Raw genomic sequence first — 18,352 nt, forward strand, 5'->3', positions numbered from 1 at the left:
ATTTAACTCTTATCCTGAGATTATATTTAACATATTATAAGCATTTTCTTTTTTCTTTTTTTTTAAAGTTTACTTATTTTTTTTTTTTTTTTTTTGAGACAGACAGAGAGTGGGAGCAGAGTAGAGGGCAGAGAGAGGGGGGGAGAGAGAGAATCCCAAGCAGGCTCTGCACTGACAGTGCAGAGCCCAACTCTGGGCTAGAATTCACTGTGAGATCATGACCTGAGCCAAAATCAAGGGTCAGATGCTTAACTAACCAAGCCACCCACACACCCCAGCATTTTCTTTTGGCTTTAAAACCTTAAAAAAAAAGTTAGTTTAATGATTATGTAAGTGTTATCTTGGAAGCAGGCTATAGCTAATTTAATCATGTTCCTGTATTTTTCATGTTTCCATTTGTCTCTGATAAAGATAACACCTCCACAAGCATCCTAGTAAATAAATATTCACATATACACTTGTGGTGACTTCCCCCAGATAGATTCCTCCGTGTGGGTTTGCCTGGAGAATGTGCCATGATCGCTTCAGGCTGTGTTCAGTGGATCCTGTGTTCCTACCCCTTTGCCAACACTCAGCTTTTGTAATCTTTGCTCATTTTATAGGTGAGATTGAAGGCGTACCATTTTATTTTATTTTTTTTTTTTTAATTTTTTTTTTTTTTCAACGTTTTTTTATTTATTTTTGGGACAGAGAGAGACAGAGCATGAACGGGGGAGGGGCAGAGAGAGAGGGAGACACAGAATCGGAAACAGGCTCCAGGCTCCGAGCCATCAGCCCAGAGCCCGATGCGGGGCTCGAACTCACGGACCGCGAGATCGTGACCTGGCTGAAGTCGGACGCTTAACCGACTGCGCCACCCAGGCGCCCCGAAGGCGTACCATTTTAATAGTCACTACACGATTTGTGAGGATGAATTCTCTCATCTTTTGGCCCATTTTTCTTCTTTCTTGAGATTCATTATCTTTACTGTGCTTGTTCTCCCCATGTAGGAACTTGCTATAACCTTCCGTTATTTATAGCTTTTTTGAATAAATTGATAGTTTTTAAGTTGATTTTTATCTTATCCCATTAATTCATGCCTGGTGTAAAAAGTCCAATTGTATTATAAGGTTGATCACCAAAAGCAGCAGTCCTCAGCTCACTCATACCCATAGTCAATTCCCCTTTATCAGAGGCATCCATGTTCACATCTCATAGCTCTGTCATCTATTTTCTTCCATTTTTCTGAATAATATGCTAAGACAGCTATTTAAAATATTTAAAATTCAGACATTATTGACTTGCCATTATGAGGTTAGCTATCTTCTACACTCCCCACCAATGCATATCTGTTCTCCATCCCACCTCTCAAATATAGTTATAACACGGTTTGGGCTAGAATCAGTACATGTTTTCACTAGTATGGCTATATATGTATTGCTCATAGTTGATTATGTTCTTGTACAACTTACATTTTCCTGTTTGTTTGTTTTTTGTTTAGGTTCACGTTGTTCATCACTAACTTGTTCTCAAATCATCTGGAGCTACCAAACTCTTGTCTATATGATCAAACACACCCGATAATTGTTTATCTCCGTTCTCTTGGTGGCGTCCTTTGAGGGACCTCCTGGTCTCATGCTCCAATCAGAAGTATTCATTCTCTGGTCCTGCTACATGTCTGTCACCCAGAGGTTCTTTTCTCCCTCTCTTGCCTGGAATTCCATCTTTCTTTCTTGATTTACCTCCTTCAGCAGTTTCCAACAGGCCAGTGTATAGGATATGAATTTTTTGTGATCATCTATACTGTTGAATTCACTCTTATATTTGAGAATTGTTTTTTTAAAGTTTATTTATTTCTGAAAGAGAGAGAAAGAAAAAGAGAGAGAGAGAGAGAGAGAGAGACAAAGTATGAGCAGGGGAGGGGCAGAGAGAGGGAGATACAGAATATGAAGCAGGCTCCAGGCACAGAGCCCTATGCAGGGCTTGAACTCACAAACCGTAAGGTCATTGCCTGAGATGAAGTCTGTTGCTTAACTGACTGAGACATCCAGGTGCCCCAAGAACTGTTTGTTGTTCTTTTTCTTTAATTTTTTTAATGTTTATTATTTGAGAGAGAGAGACAGAGAGCAAGCAGGGAAGGGGCAGAGAGAGAGGGAGACACGGAATCGGAAACAGGCTCCAGGCTCTGAGCTGCCTGCACAGAGCCTGACGCAGGGCTCAAACCCACAGACCGTGAGATCATGACTTGAGCCGAAGTCAGCAGCCCAACCGACTGAGCCACCCAGGAGGCCCGTTTGTTTTGTTAATATAACGCTCTATTGGAAATAATATACCCTCAGAATTGAAAAAAAAAAAAAAAGTCCCCATTGTGATCCAGGATTGCTACTGAGAAGTCTGTCATGTTTCTATTCCTATTTTTTATATTCGACCTGTATTTTTCCTCTGCAGGTAAGTTCTAAAATCTATACATTACTCCCAGTGTTCTCATATTTCATCCTTTATTTTTGGTATGGTAAATCAGCCACTCCTTCAGTGGTTCCTGGAATTCTGTGTCTTTAACAACTCCAGAAAGTAAATGTCCTATGTTCTTCCAGGTGGGAAGGACCAGTCATCTCCCCAAGGACCACTTGGTGGTGGTGGTTGTGGGGGCAGGTGGGGGGGGATGCTGATTTCTTCTGAATTTTATTCATTTGTTTGTGGATTCTTTCACTTATTTGTTCAGTCATTCATTTTTGTGTTCAACAAACACATAAGTATTGGCAATGTGGCAAGCGGAACCTGGCAATGCAGATACAGAGACACATGTTTTCTACACTTGAGGAGTTTATAGTCAGTCTGGTTCCTTTTACCTTTAAAAAAATGTTTATTTATTTATTTTGAGAGAAAGGGGAGAGGGAGGGGCAGAGAGAGAGGGAGAGAGAGAATCCCAAACAGGCTCTGTGCTGAGCCCCGACGTGGGGCTCGATCTCATGATCCATAAAATCATGACCTGAGCCAAAATCAAGAGATGGACACTTCAATGACTGAGCCACCCAGGCTCTGCTCCTTTTATTAGCATTTTTTCTGTGCTATTGCTCAACTATTGCATCCTAATATATGCCTACGTTTTGATATTAGTTTTAACTTTACTCCAACCACTTGGTGCATCTTACTTTTTTCCATAATCTGATTTAACATTTATCGGTAGCACACTGTGCACATTCAGTGCTTGGGATCAGGGATACACAGGGGAGCAAGGATGAAATCTCTGCCTATATATTGCTCTTTGGTTCTCTGTGTTTGCCTCTCCTGTGTGTCAGAGGCTGAGAGAACTCTGCAAGAGATTTCCTTTCCTCCAGGGCCGCTGAAAGTGAGCAAAGAGCAAATCTCTTCTTCTCTTAGATTCATAATCTTTGACGGGATTTTATTAACTCAGCCCTCTCCGATCCCAGGATTCCACCTGAGGGAGTCCTTTATTCCTCATCCTTCCCTGACCAGGTGCGTATGGAGTGTGTTAGTGGTGCTCAGAAGGTGGGAAGAAGGATGGATGCCACCATAAACATAAAAATCTCCTTAGTGCTGAGGCAACTTAAGAAGGCAGACATTTGATAACTTAGCTCTCTATTCTCCCTTGAGATAACGCAGGTCAGGTTCAACCATGACCATGGGCAGTGTCCCAGGGCAAAAGTCATTGTCAATATCATTAATCAATGACATTCCATTTTTGTCTTTCAATCACTCTCTCCAGTTTTTGGCAGTAGAATTGAAACATGTTTGTCAATTACTTTACCAGCTCTGACCTTTGCAATGAAAACAGCACTACATAAATTTCTCTGATTCTTGCATTTTCATTCTTTCTTACATGCATAGAAGTTTTGGGGATTCTTGAATTCTTCTTGCCTACCAAAATTTAGAATGTTTTCTCAGAGAATTCTTTTGCATATGTGTTTCAAAGGCCATCTGAGTTAGGATGATCTCATACCACAATTTGTGATCATCTCCAAACCAAAGATTTGAGACAGAATATATTCATTCTCATCACAGTTCATACAATACACATTTAAAATAATTTATTTATATCTGCCAACATTTTTGTTTCTTGTAGAGTGTTTATTTTTTATAGGGTTAACAGTTCAGAAAATTTTTAATTTCACCCTCTTATGTAAATGAATTACATAACTGATTAAATCATATTTAGCATGAACACTCATATTTTCAACTATTTTCAACTTTAGTCTTTTAAAATCCCTTCTTTCATCATGGATCTACGATGGGTTCATCAAAAAAGAACAAAAATGCCAAAGAGAACACAAGTAAATTCCAGTTCACAGTTGTGAGTGCAGATACATACTTTGCATATTAAACCAGTGCCAACTTTTTTTAAATCCTTTTCTTTTCTTTTCTTTTCTTTTCTTTTCTTTTCTTTTCTTTTCTTTTCTGAGAGATAGAGATAGAGAGAGAGAGCACAAGCAGGGGAGAGAGAGAATTCCAAGCAGGCTCCACGCTGCCAGCACAGAGCCTGGCATGGGGCTCAAACTCACAAACCAGGAGATCTTGACCTGAGCCAGAATCAAGAGTCAGATACTTAACCAACTGAGCCACCCAGGTGTCCCAAGCCATTGCCAACTTTTGATAGTAAAATCTCCATAGAGATTTTTTTGTGTGTGTGTGTCATTTTTTATTTTTGTTTTTTTTATTTATTTTTTATTTTTTATTTTTTAATAAATGAAATTTACTGTCAAATTGGTTTCCATACAACACCCAGTGCTCATCCCAAAAGGTGCCCTCCTCAATACCACCACCCACCCTGCCCTCCCTCCCACCCCCCATCAACCCTCAGTTTGTTCTCAGTTTTTAACAGTCTCTTATGCTTTGGCTCTCTCCCACTCTAACCTCTTTTTTTTTTTTTCCTTCCCCTCCCCCATGGGTTTCTGTTACGTTTCTCAGGATCCACATAAGAGTGAACCATGTGGTATCTGTCTTTCTCTGTATGGCTTATTTCACTTAGCATCACACTCTCCAGTTCCATCCACGTTGCTACAAAAGGCCATATTTCATTTTTTCTCATTGCCACGTAGTATTCCATTGTGTATATAAACCACAATTTCTTTATCCATTCATCAGTTGATGGACATTTAGGCTCTTACCATAATTTGGCTATTGTTGAGAGTGCTGCTATAAACATTGGTGTACAAGTGCCCCTATGCATCAGTACTCCTGTATCCCTTGGATAAATTCCTAGCAGTGCTATTGCTGGGTCATAGGGTAGGTCTATTTTTAATTTTCTGAGGAACCTCCACACTGCTTTCCAGAGTGGCTGCACCAATTTGCATTCCCACCAACAGTGCAAGAGGGTTCCCATTTCTCCACATCCTCTCCAGCATCTATAGTCTCCTGATTTCTTCATTTTGGCCACTCTGACTGGCGTGAGGTGATATCTGAGTGTGGTTTTGATTTGTATTTCCCTGATAAGGAGCGACGTTGAACATCTTTTCATGTGCCTGTTGGCCATCCGGATGTCTTCTTTAGAGAAGTGTCTATTCATGTTTTCTGCCCATTTCTTCACTGGGTTATTTGTTTTTCGGGTGTGGAGTCTGGTGAGCTCTTTATAGATTTTGGATACTAGCCCTTTGTCAGATATGTCATTTGCAAATATCTTTTCCCATTCCGTTGGTCGCCTTTTAGTTTTGTTGGTTGTTTCCTTTGCTGTGCAGAAGCTTTTTATCTTCATAAGGTCCCAGTAATTCACTTTTGCTTTTAATTCCCTTGCCTTTGGGGATGTGTCGAGTAAGAGATTGCTACGGCTGAGGTCAGAGAGGTCTTTTCCTGCTTTCTCCTCTAAGGTTTTGATGGTTTCCTGTCTCACATTCAGGTCCTTTATCCATTTTGAGTTTATTTTTGTGAATGGTGTGAGAAAGTGGTCTAGTTTCAACCTTCTGCATGATGCTGTCCAGTTCTCCCAGCACCATTTGTTAAAGAGACTGTCTTTTTTCCATTGGATGTTCTTTCCTGCTTTGTCAAAGATGAGTTGGCCATACTTTTGTGGGTCTAGTTCTGGGGTTTCTATTCTCTTCCATTGGTCTATGTGTCTGTTTTTATGCCAATACCATGCTGTCTTGATGATGACAGCTTTGTAGTAGAGGCTAAAGTCTGGGATTGTGAGGCCTCCTGCTTTGGTCTTCTTCTTCAAAATTACTTTGGCTATTCGGGGCCTTTTGTGGTTCCATATGAATTTTAGGATTGCTTGTTCTAGTTTCGAGAAGAAGGCTGGTGCAATTTTGATTGGGATTGCATTGAATGTGTAGATAGCTTTGGGTAGTATTGACATTTTGACAATATTTATTCTTCCAATCCATGAGCAGGGAATGTCTTTCCATTTCTTTATATCTTCTTCAATTACCTGCATATGCTTTCTATAGTTTTCAGCATACAGATCTTTTACATCTTTGGTTAGATTTATTCCTAGGTATTTTATGCTTCTTGGTGCAATTGTGAATGGGATCAGTTTCTTTATTTGTCTTTCTGTTGCTTCATTGTTAGTGTATAAGAATGCAACTGATTTCTGTACATTGATTTTGTATCCTGCAACTTTGCTGAATTCATGTATCAGTTCTAGCAGACTTTTGCTGGAGTCTATCAGATTTTCCATGTATAATATCATGCCATTTGCAAAAAGTGAAAGCTTGACTTCATCTTTGCCAATTTTGATGCCTTTGATTTCCTTTTGTTGTCTGATTGCTGATGCTAGAACTTCCAGCACTATGTTAAACAACAGCGGTGAGAGTGGGCATCCCTGTCGTGTTCCTGATCTCAGGGAAAAAGCTCTCAGTTTTTCCCCATTGAGGATGATGTTAGCTGTGGGCTTTTCATAAATGGCTTTTATGATCTTTAAGTATGTTCCTTCTATCCCGACTTTCTCAAGGGTTTTTATTAAGAAAGGGTGCTGGATTTTGTCAAAGGCCTTTTCTGCATCGATTGACAGGATCATATGGTTCCTCTCTTTTTTTTTGTTAATGTGATGTATCACGTTGATTGATTTGCGAATGTTGAACCAGCCCTGCATCCCAGGAATGAATCCCACTTGATCATGGTGAATAATTCTTTTTATATGCTGTTGAATTCCATTTGCTAGTATCTTATTGAGAATTTTTGCATCCATATTCATCAGGGATATTGGCCTGTAGTTCTCTTTTTTTACTGGGTCTCTGTCTGGTTTAGGAATCAAAGTAATACTGGCTTCATAGAATGAGTATGGAAGTTTTCCTTCCCTTTCTATTTCTTGGAATAGCTTGAGAAGGATAGGTATTATCTCTGCTTTAAACGTCTGGTAGAACTCCCCTGGGAAGCCATCTGGTCCTGGACTCTTATTTGTTGGGAGATTTTTGATAACCGATTCAATTTCTTTGCTGGTTATGGGTCTGTTCAAGCTTTCTATTTCCTCCTGATTGAGTTTTGGAAGAGTGTGGGTGTTTAGGAATTTGTCCATTTCTTCCAGGTTGTCCAATTTGTTGGCATATAATTTTTCATAGTATGCCCTGATAATTGTTTGTATCTCTGAGGGATTGGTTGTAATCATTCCATTTTCATTCATGATTTTATCTATTTGGGTCATCTCCCTTTTCTTTTTGAGAAGCCTGGCTAGAGGTTTGTCAATTTTGTTTATTTTTTCAAAAAACCAACTCTTGGTTTCGTTGATCTGCTCTACAGTTTTTTTAGATTCTATATTGTTTATTTCTGCTCTGATCTTTATTATTTCTCTTCTTCTGCTGGGTTTAGGCTGCCTTTGCTGTTCTGCTTCTATTTCCTTTAGGTGTGCTGTTAGATTTTGTATTGGGGATTTTTCTTGTTTCTTGAGATAGGCCTGGATTGCAATGTATTTTCCTCTCAGAACTGCCTTCGCTGCGTCCCAAAGCGTTTGGATTGTTGTATTTTCATTTTCGTTTGTTTCCATATATTTTTTAATTTCTTCTCTAATTGCCTGGTTGACCCACTCATTCGTTAGTAGGGTGTTCTTTAACCTCCATGCTTTTGGAGGTTTTCCAGACTTTTTCCTGTGGTTGATTTCAAGCTTCATAGCATTGTGGTCTGAAAGTATGCATGGTATAATTTCAATTCTTGTAAACTTATGAAGGGCTGTTTTGTGACCCAGTATATGATCTATCTTGGAGAATGTTCCATGTGCACTCGAGAAGAAAGTATATTCTGTTGCTTTGGGATGCAGAGTTCTAAATATATCTGTCAAGTCCATCTGATCCAATGTGTCATTCAGGGCCCTTGTTTCTTTATTGACTGTGTGTCTAGATGATCTATCCATTTCTGTAAGTGGGGTGTTAAAGTCCCCTGCATTGACCACATTCTTATCAATAAGGTTGCTTATGTTTATGAGTAATTGTTTTATATATCTGGGGGCTCCAGTATTCGGCGCATAGACATTTATAATTGTTAGCTCTTCCTGATGGATAGACCCTGTAATTATTATATAATGCCCTTCTTCATCTCTTGTTACAGCCTTTAATTTAAAGTCTAGTTTGTCTGATATAAGTATGGCTACTCCAGCTTTCTTTTGGCTTCCAGTAGCATGATAAATAGTTCTCCATCCCCTCACTCTCAATCTAAAGGTGTCCTCAGATCTAAAATGAGTCTCTTGTAGACAGCAAATAGATGGGTCTTGTTTTTTTTATCCATTCTGATAGCCTATGTCTTTTGGTTGGTGCATTTAATCCATTTACATTCAGTGTTATTATAGAGAGATACGGGTTTAGAGTCATTGTGACGTCTGTATGTTTTATGCTTGTAGTGATGTCTCTGGTACTGTCTCACAGGATCCCCCTTAGGATCTCTTGTAGGGCTGGTTTCGTGGTGACAAATTCCTTCAGTTTTTGTTTGTTTGGGAAGACCTTTATCTCTCCTTCTATTCTAAATGACAGACTTGCTGGATAAAGGATTCTCGGCTGCATATTTTTCCTGTTCAGCACATTAAAGATCTCGTGCCAATCCTTTCTGGCCTGCCAAGTTTCAAAAGAGAGATCAGTCATGAGTCTTATAGGTCTCCCTTTATATGTTAGGGCACGTTTACCCCTTGCTGCTTTCAGAATTTTCTCTTTATCCTTGTATTTTGCCAGTTTCACTATGATATGTCGTGCAGAAGATCGATTCAAGTTACGTCTGAAGGGAGTTCTCTGTGCCTCTTGGATTTCAATGCCTTTTTCCTTCCCCAGTTCAGGGAAGTTCTCAGCTATAATTTCTTCAAGTACCCCTTCAGCACCTTTCCCTCTCTCTTCCTCCTCTGGGATACCAATTATGCGTATATTATTTCTTTTTAGTGTATCACTTAGTTCTCTAATTTTCCCCTCATACTCCTGGATTTTTTTATCTCTCTTTCTCTCAGCTTCCTCTTTTTCCATAACTTTATCTTCTAGTTCACCTATTCTCTCCTCTGCCTCTTTAATCCGAGCTGTCGTCGTTTCCATTTTGTTTTGCATTTCGTTTAAAGCGCTTTTCAGCTCCTCGTGACTGTTCCTTAGTCCCTTGATCTCTGTGGCAAAAGATTCTCTGCTGTCCTGTATACTGTTTTCAAGCCCAGCGATTAATTTTATGACTATTATTCTAAATTCACTTTCTGTTATATTATTTAAATCCTTTTTGATCATTAGCTGTTGTTATTTCCTGGAGATTCTTCTGAGGGGAATTCTTCCGTTTGGTCATTTTGGATAGTCCCTGGAGTGGTGAGGACCTGCAGGGCACTTCCCCTGTGCTGTGGTGTATAACTGGAGTTGGTGGGTGGGGCCGCAGTCCGACCTGATGTCTGCCCCCAGCCCACCGCTGGGGCCACAGTCAGACTGGTGTGTGCCTTCTCTTCCCCTCTCCTAGGGGCGGGATTCACTGTGGGGTGGCGTGGCCCGTCTGGGCTACTTCCACACTGCCAGGCTTGTGGTGCTGGGGATCTGGCGTACTAGCTGGGGTAGGTAGGCAAGGTGCACGGGGGCAGGAGGGGCAGGCTTAGCTCGCTTCTCCTTAGGTGATCCACTTCAGGAGGGGCTCTGTGGCAGCGGGAGGGAGTCAGATCGGCTGCCGGAGGTTTGGCTCTGCAGAAGCACAGAGTTGGGTGTTTGCGTGGAGCGAGCAAGTTCCCCGGCAGGAACTGGTTCCCTTTGGGATTTTGGCTGGGGGATGGGTGAGGGAGATGGCGCTGGCGAGCGCCTTTGTTCCCCGCCAAGCTGAGCTCTGCCGTCCGGGGGCTCAGCAGCTCTCCCTCCCTTTGTCCTCCAGCCTTCCCGTTTTCTGAGCAGAGCTGTTAACTTACAACCTCCCAGACGCTAAGTCGCGCTTGCTGTCGGAACACAGTCCTTCCGGCCCCTCCGCTTTTGCCAGCCAGACTCAGGGGCTCTGCTTGGCCGGCGAGCCGCCCCTCCACCCCGGCTCCCTCCCGCCAGTCCGTGGAGCGCACCGCCTCGCCGCCCTTCCCACCCTCTTCCGTGGGCCTCTCGTCTGCGCTTGGCTCCGGAGACTCCGTTCTGCTAATCCTCTGGCGGTTTTCTGGGTTCTTTAGGCAGGTGTAGGTGGAATCTAAGTGATCAGCAGGACGCACGGTGAGCCCAGCGTCCTGCTATGCCGCCATCTTCCCTCCAACTAACTCATTTTTTTATATTTGAAAGACCACACCTGTGTGAGCAGGGGGAGGGACAGGAGAGGGGGCAGAGGAGACAAAGTAGGCTTCGCACTGACAGCACAAAGCCCAATGTGGGGCTTGAACTAAAGAGCCAGAGGAGACACTCAACCATCTGAGCCACCCAGTGCCCTGTAGTGTGTCTTTCTTGACAGGACTGGGGATCACTTACAGGAACTTTAAAAAAAAAAAAATCTACACCCAATGTGAGACTTTATCTCAGGATGAGTTCAGGTCACAAACTCCATAGAGTTTGTAAGTTTGTAAACAAGGAGATGCTTTTTTCAATCTTGAATTTAGTTTAAGACATGTTTTTAAAAATGGACTTTATGTACCAGTTAAAGAATTTTATATAATGTGAAATACAATTAGGAGAGTTGAGACAATTTCAATAAAAATTCTTTACAAATTTAAATACGACTGCTTATTTTTACTTAATCTTTTTAAAGTACCTAATTATATAATATGATAGTAATGATTCTATATGCCATAAAGTGTTAAACATCTCAAATGTTAGCATATATGTCATGATAAAAAACCCTTTGAAGACTGCAAACATAGAGAAATTACTTTTATTTTGTTTTTGCATTCCCTACAACTTCAGCCAGTTAATCTTATCCACTGCTTTAGGCAGTAGTGTTTGCCCAGAGATTCTCAAACATCAATGCTATCATTGCAACTGAACATGGTCTTATGACTACATTTGGAATCTATTTTTAAACAGTAACATCTGTTATAGTCCTTCTTTGTAGCTCAATTCATTCTCCCCACAATTAATCCATTTTCACTTTGCTGAGAAATTCCTAGATACTTAATTACTGCTTCTTTGTTGCATGTACTATTTACTCATTCACTCCAGTCATTTTAAAGAAGAAAATGTTCTCCAACGAATGAGACCTAAATGTATATTCACGATTTTGTTTCACAGACCCAATTATTATTTCACACTTCCTTCTTTGCTATGATCAATAACAAATGTGACTTTAGTAACCATTGACAAACATGGTCTTAAATGTGCCCAATATTATTTTGAGCCAATAATATTGTTTTCCATATTTTCTGTAATCCATGAAACCACTCCATGATCATGACTTGTTATATAGATCTATTTCATTACCACCTTCTTTTCTGTGTGATTAAACTACCACTTTCAATTGTTTTACCTGTTTTTACATGCATTTCCAATACCCCAAACCTTCAATGGTTTGGTGATACTTAAAATAATCATATTCTACTGATTGTTTTATGCCTTTATCAACTTTTCTCAAATGGTTTCCTCAGACTGATGGTGATTTTTATTTTTATTTTTTTGACGTTTATTCATTTTTGAGAGATAGAGAGACAGAACATGCAGGGGAGGGTCAGAGAGAGAGAGGGAGATAAAGGATCTGAAGCAGGCTCCACACTGTTAGTGCAGAGCCCCCATGGGCCTGGAAATCACAAACCATGAGATCATGACCTGAGCTGAGGTCAGACTCTTAACTGAGCCACCCAGGCATCCCTGATGGTGACTTTTAAAATTCTGTTTGGTACCTGAATTTTCATGTTCTCCAGTTGGTTTCATTAACACTTTATAATTTTGAGAATGTTTTCTGGTTGATTATATTTGGGAAATACTGTTACATTTTAGTACCATACTATATTGGTTAGGACTCTATGGTTGAAAGTAACGGAAAACAACTTGATTCAGTTTGAGCAAAACAAAGCAATTTATTAAATGGAGATAGGATTGTCTCCCAGACCTCAAGGGTAGGAAGGGACTATAACTAGAAACTGAAATGTTGTTAAGAACTCAGATCTCTTGGCTTCACTTTTCCCCTTTTGTGATCATTCCTTCTTCTTTTCTTCTCCTATGCTCTGCCCTTCCTCCCCTCTCTCCTCTCATCTTTCTCTCTCTGTTGGCTTCTTCTATTTCTTTATTCACAGGGCAGAATATTGCCAAGCCACATCTCCTGAGTGTGTGTGTTCCAATTCCAATCACACACAGGACTGCTCCCTGGTTCTCAATTCCTGCTCCAAATTACCAGAAGTACCTGACTTGTCAACTTGGATCATAGCCAGGAGGGCGGGGTCAATGTACAAATATGGCTGTTAAGCGCTCAGCCTTGGAAAATTCCAAGAAAAAGAATGGGGCATTATAGATTGAAAACCCAAAGGGTTATAGTAATACACAGCAATATAGCAATTTATAAATCCTTGATTTAAATATTTTCTATCATATCCAAAATTTCACCATTATTTCTTCAAGTCTACAGAAAATATTTAGGTTATGGTGATAAGTCAAAAATAAAATCAACCCTGATTTTCATTAATTTGTAGAAAAGCTATTCACTTCTTGATTTGAAAATAAATAATTAACATAAATTAATATAATTTAAGCATTTAAAATAATGTCTTGCACATGATAAGCAACATACAAGTGTTTGCTCTTATTTTTATATTCTTATATTTATTTATTCATTCTGTGTTTCTTATGTGCCAGAAATTATACTAAAGGTCAGGGATATAATGTTACATAAGACTATTTTTTCTATCTTCAAAGAATTCAGTTTAAAATACACCTAGAAATATGGTAATTAAGCTTTTGGCCCAAGAGATTTAAGTAATATACATCAGACTTTATAATTAATGATAGGTATGTTATTTGCAATGTAAGATGGGACTGGGCATTGTAAATTAAACAAGATTTACCTTTGATGTTTCTCGTGCCATCTTTCTGCATGCTGCTTTCTCTTCAAATCCTTCTTCCCCACTCTAAATACTGATTTTGTGGCTCCAAAATTGCCATGCACGGGACTTGTCTTCTGCCTAGCCCTTTAGAATCTGAACCTTTTCAGAAAGATTTTCTCTTTCCTATAGATTTCATGTGTCATTTTCAAATTGCCTGGATAAATTGCTGGCTAAACAGTCAAAAACATTTTCTTTAATTTTAAAGTGTTGGGGCCAGAGCACCTGGGTGACTCATTCAGTTAAGCATCCAACTCTTGATTTTGGCTCAGGTCATGATCTCACAGTTCATGAGTTCAAGCCCCATGTCAGGCTCTGTGCTGACAGCATGGAGTCTACTTGAGACTCTCTCTTGTCCTCTCTCTCTGCCCCTTCCTCCCTCTCAAAATAAGTAAGTAAACTTAAAAAAAAAAGGTTGGGGCTCATTGCTCTCTTCTCCCACGTAGTGAGTCTGATGGGCTACGGGAAGAAGAAGAAAAAAGGTGGAAGAGTCTATCCAAGAATAGGTGATGCCATAGAATTGAAGCCAGAAGCCCAAGTGGTGAACTCGAGGGAGGAAAAACCGATGTACATCAAATCACTCACTGGATTAATGTGGCAAATTGATCACTTTTGCAAAGGAGATCCCTGGAGTAGGAGTTAGATATTCTAAACAACTGAAGTCAAGGTGAATATAGTGTGAGGTAGTAGAGTGTGATGAGCACAAAAAGGACTGAATATATGCCTGCTCAAGACTGAATTGAAATCCTCTAAATAATCTGCTTCCCTGCAGAACTTTAAGGTACTTTGAAAACAAGTGGCTCTGCTACGTGAATTTAAGAATTTTTCATAAGGACAAGATGAGGCCTACACTGAAGTCCTTTACTTAAGATGGAGGATGGGGGAGAGGGGAAAGTGGGTGATGGGCATTGAGGAGGGCACCTGTTGGGATGATCACTGGGTGTTCATCCTATTTTAATAGCCTCCCAAAGAGTTTCATATTTTAATTCCTTAAATCCATCCTTTCTACTGCCTTCATGACATATTTATAAGATTTAAATCTGTTATATTTATAGGCACAGGAGGATGTGTGATACTTTAAGTTAAAAATGATGCTACAAAAGGCTATCGACACAATAATCCCTCTTTGGGCAAATTGTATATTTTAATATGCATTTATGGAAGAAAAAGTCTAGAATGAGGAACACAAAATCAGAAATGTGAAGAATAATGATTATTGGGTATGGATTCAGGATGCTTGTTTGAAAATTATTTGTCTGTATACTTTTGTAAGAACACACTACTGGTTTAAACACCACACACATATATACCATATGTATAAATTAAATGTAATAATACAGTACATATATACCATATGTATAAATTAAATGTAATAATACAGTATGGTCTTCATTTTATTTGTTCTTCCTCTTCACTAAGAAAGATCAAAGCCTTCAGTCAAGACAATGTTTCATCCTGATTCTGTCCTAATTCTCTTCTGCTCTTCTGTCACTGTTGAGTGTCACTCTATGGCATTAGCATTGCTGACTGTTTCTTCTTAGTTCTGTCCTCAACTGCTTAAACCTCACACATTAATCACTGGATCTCTTTTATGTACTATATTCCACTTAACCAACTCCCTTTCTGCATTCAAAAATAAATGAAGTATTCAAGAGTTCATATATACAGAATGATGAAATATGTAACGTGAAATTGCATGTGTACCTTCCATTAAGCTAAAAAATAAAACATTGCAAATACAGTTTTAAGTTGTGTGTATTCTCTGAGCCCATCCCCCCACTCACTGTGCCTCCATTCTCCTAGATCTCCTTGTTACCAACACACCGAATGCGATGTTTATTTATGCACTGTTCTTTAGGTCATAGCTAGATTGTATGTGCCCCCAGATGAAAAGATGGTATTATTTAGCTTCATTGATAACTGGTAGCAGTTATCTAATTTTCTGCAACTTGCTTTTCTTCCTCAACATTTTTCTTGTTAGATTAATTCCAGCTGATACTCATAGTGTAATAATAATGTGATTAGACTATAGAAATATTACTCACTTTTGCATAATATTTAAACATACTGCATTTGGTTCACCTGTTCTCCCCTTGATAGGCTTTTAGGTTGCTTCTAATTTTTTACTTTTATAAATAATAGCACAGGAAACATTCTTGTAGCTATCTCCTTGTATTCACTTGTAAGAGTTTCTCTAGAGTACATCCCAAAGAATGGAATTTCTGGGTTGTGGGGTGCATGTACCTTCAACTCTCCCCATCTTGTCAAATATCTCTCCAGAGTGTTTATACCTATTTACATTCTTACAGCATAGAAGAGTTCCTGTTCTTCTTCTTGTCAGATTGTTTGCTGATATGATGGGTGTGAAATGATGGTGTCTCACTGAGGTTCAGTTTTGTATTTTCCTCATACTGAGCTTCCTTTCATATATTTATTTGGGTTTCTGCTTATATCTGTTTTCTTATTTATATGCTGTTAACACATATTACTTTTTTTAATGAAAATAACAGTACAGGAAAAAATGCAAACAGAATAATGTAAACTTTCTCCACCACCCCCAAGCCCAGGAGCCTTATCAGATCAGCCGACCTTCCCTGACCTGTGCTCTTCCTGGCTTTAATTTGGGCCTCTGTTTATGCATTTCCCTCTGCTTGATTGAACCTCCAAAAACTCTTTCAAAGTGTGCCTTCTTGGTGCTCCTTTAGAACTGCTCTGTTAGTGTATGAGGCACATTATAGTAAAATGAGTTACTTTCAGGATTATTCCATCCTTGCCTTTCCCACCTCCCAGGAGTGGACTTTATTCTCCTGGTTGCAGGGGTCAAATATAACTGGTGTTTGCTTTCCCAAAGCTCAATCCATGGCATTGAATATGAGTTAACTTTAACTCCATGAAGAGTTTCTAAGATCCTAGAAAAAAACATGTACCTGCCCCACAGTTGTTCTTTGGTGGCCCAGCAAGGAATGTGTGAATCGTTGCCATTTAGTGATGCTACTGAAAGGGTAATGCTGAGTAGTTAAACTATTCATAGAACTAAGATTGTTCTAGGACAGTGGTCCTCAGACCCGGCTACATATTCAAATCACCTGGGAGCTTAAAAAACACTAGTGTCTGAGTTCTACCTCCAGAGATTCACATGTAACTGGTCACACATGCACCCTTGGAATTGGGAGTTTCAAAAGATTCCCAGCCAATTCTAATGTGACCACAGTTCAAAACAAAACAAAACAAAACAAAACAAAACAAAACAAAACCCAGCAGTTGTTCTCAGGGCACAGGATGAGGATTGGCTACAGGAGAGGCTATCTGTAGCTGCAATCCCAAGGAACTGATCCTACTGCAGAAGAGGGAAATGCCTCAGAGTGGTTGCAGCCGTGACCCATCAGGGGAAGCAGACGAATCCCTTAGGAGATCCACCCCATCAAGGGGAATTGCTGCCACTAGGTGGCCAGATCTTATTCAGGTATCACCTGAGGTTGCCGCCATGAGCATAAAACTGGGGAGACCAATGCACCAAAGTTTCTTTTCCTCCTTTCCATTCCAGGGAATGACACATAGCAAAGAGGAAAATCTAGAAAGCACATGCTTCTCTGGTGGTGGCTGATCCTGAAATTTGGGGACTATCTGGAGAGGTGTTTGAAACAGTAAAAAAGAACTTAAATCATAAGTCAACCTTTAGCAGTCCATGGAAGAGGATGAGTTTGGGGAAAACAAAGCACATTTAGAGCAGATTCAATTTAAATTCTAACACAATTCTTCAATAAATGTATCTGGTAGTTTACCTATGGTTTATGACAAAATTATTTTCAAATACTTGGCTATAGGACCCAGTTTTAAGAACAGTAAAGTTAAACATGAAATATTCCTTTCTCCAATATCTCTAGGCCATGTGGTAATTTTCTCCTTGCCTTCACCTGTGTCTTCACGTAACAGATGGAAGGGGGACAGGGGTATGCTATATGATCAGTAAAGTAGCACTTTATGTTCTGGTTATATATTGCTGAATAACCACTCCAAAACTGGAATGGCTTGAAACCGCAGTTTATTATTTTCTCTCATGGTTCTATGAGTTATTGAGCTTACCTGGGTGGTTCTCATTTGGTGTCTCCTGGTTTTCAGTCAGTTTGAAGCTGGGGCTGGCGTCTCTGAAGGCTGTATAGGGCTGGATGTTCAGATGGCTCACTCACATGCTGGCAAATGCTGCTGGCTGTCAGCAGGGAGGTCAGCTGGGGCTGATAATAGAAATGCCAACACATGGCCTCTCCACGTGACTTAGTCTTCTCACAGCGTGGCAGCTGAGTTCCGAGAGGGAGTATCCTAACGCTGAGTGCACCATGAGGCTGGGATCGGAAGCTGCCAGTACTTTTCAGACTTGGGTTTGGAGTTCTCAGAATGTCATTTTTACCTCATTTTATTGGTCAGAACCATTACCTTGTCCACTCAGGTTCAAGAGTAAATAGACATCCCCCTTGATGGGAGAAAGGCAAGGTCACGCCCCAAGCGGGCAACTGACCATCTTGGGAAACATACTCTATCACACAACAGCTCTGTAAATTTTTATTTCAGTTAATAACTTGACCAAATAAATGTCACAGAATTATGGAAGAGTTCAATACAAATGGTGAAATTCAGTAAGTTATTATTAAGACAGTATATGAGTTGTAATGTGATGAGTTGCCCTCATGTTGTTATAAAATCAGGAACAGTAATTCCTAAGCTTCAGAATTATATCTTGGGGTCGGTTTTTATAAGTGAATCTCAAGTAGATATTTCTTTTATTGACTGAACTAAACTAGAAATTAATTTCTTTTCAGCAACATTATTTTAAAAGCTATGTTTATTAGCTTTTAAATGTTCAGTACAATATTTGACACATTATGGTGACTGCATTATCTTTCTATGTGGGAATTGGGAAATTTGAAATGTTTGGTGGGAAATTCAATTTACTGCAAATATACTAGTTTTAAAGATGAACCAGTAATTATAAACTGATTTATCTTC

Source organism: Neofelis nebulosa, chromosome 4, assembly GCF_028018385.1.
Source record: "Neofelis nebulosa isolate mNeoNeb1 chromosome 4, mNeoNeb1.pri, whole genome shotgun sequence".
In the NCBI taxonomy this organism is placed as follows: Eukaryota; Metazoa; Chordata; class Mammalia; order Carnivora; family Felidae; genus Neofelis; species Neofelis nebulosa.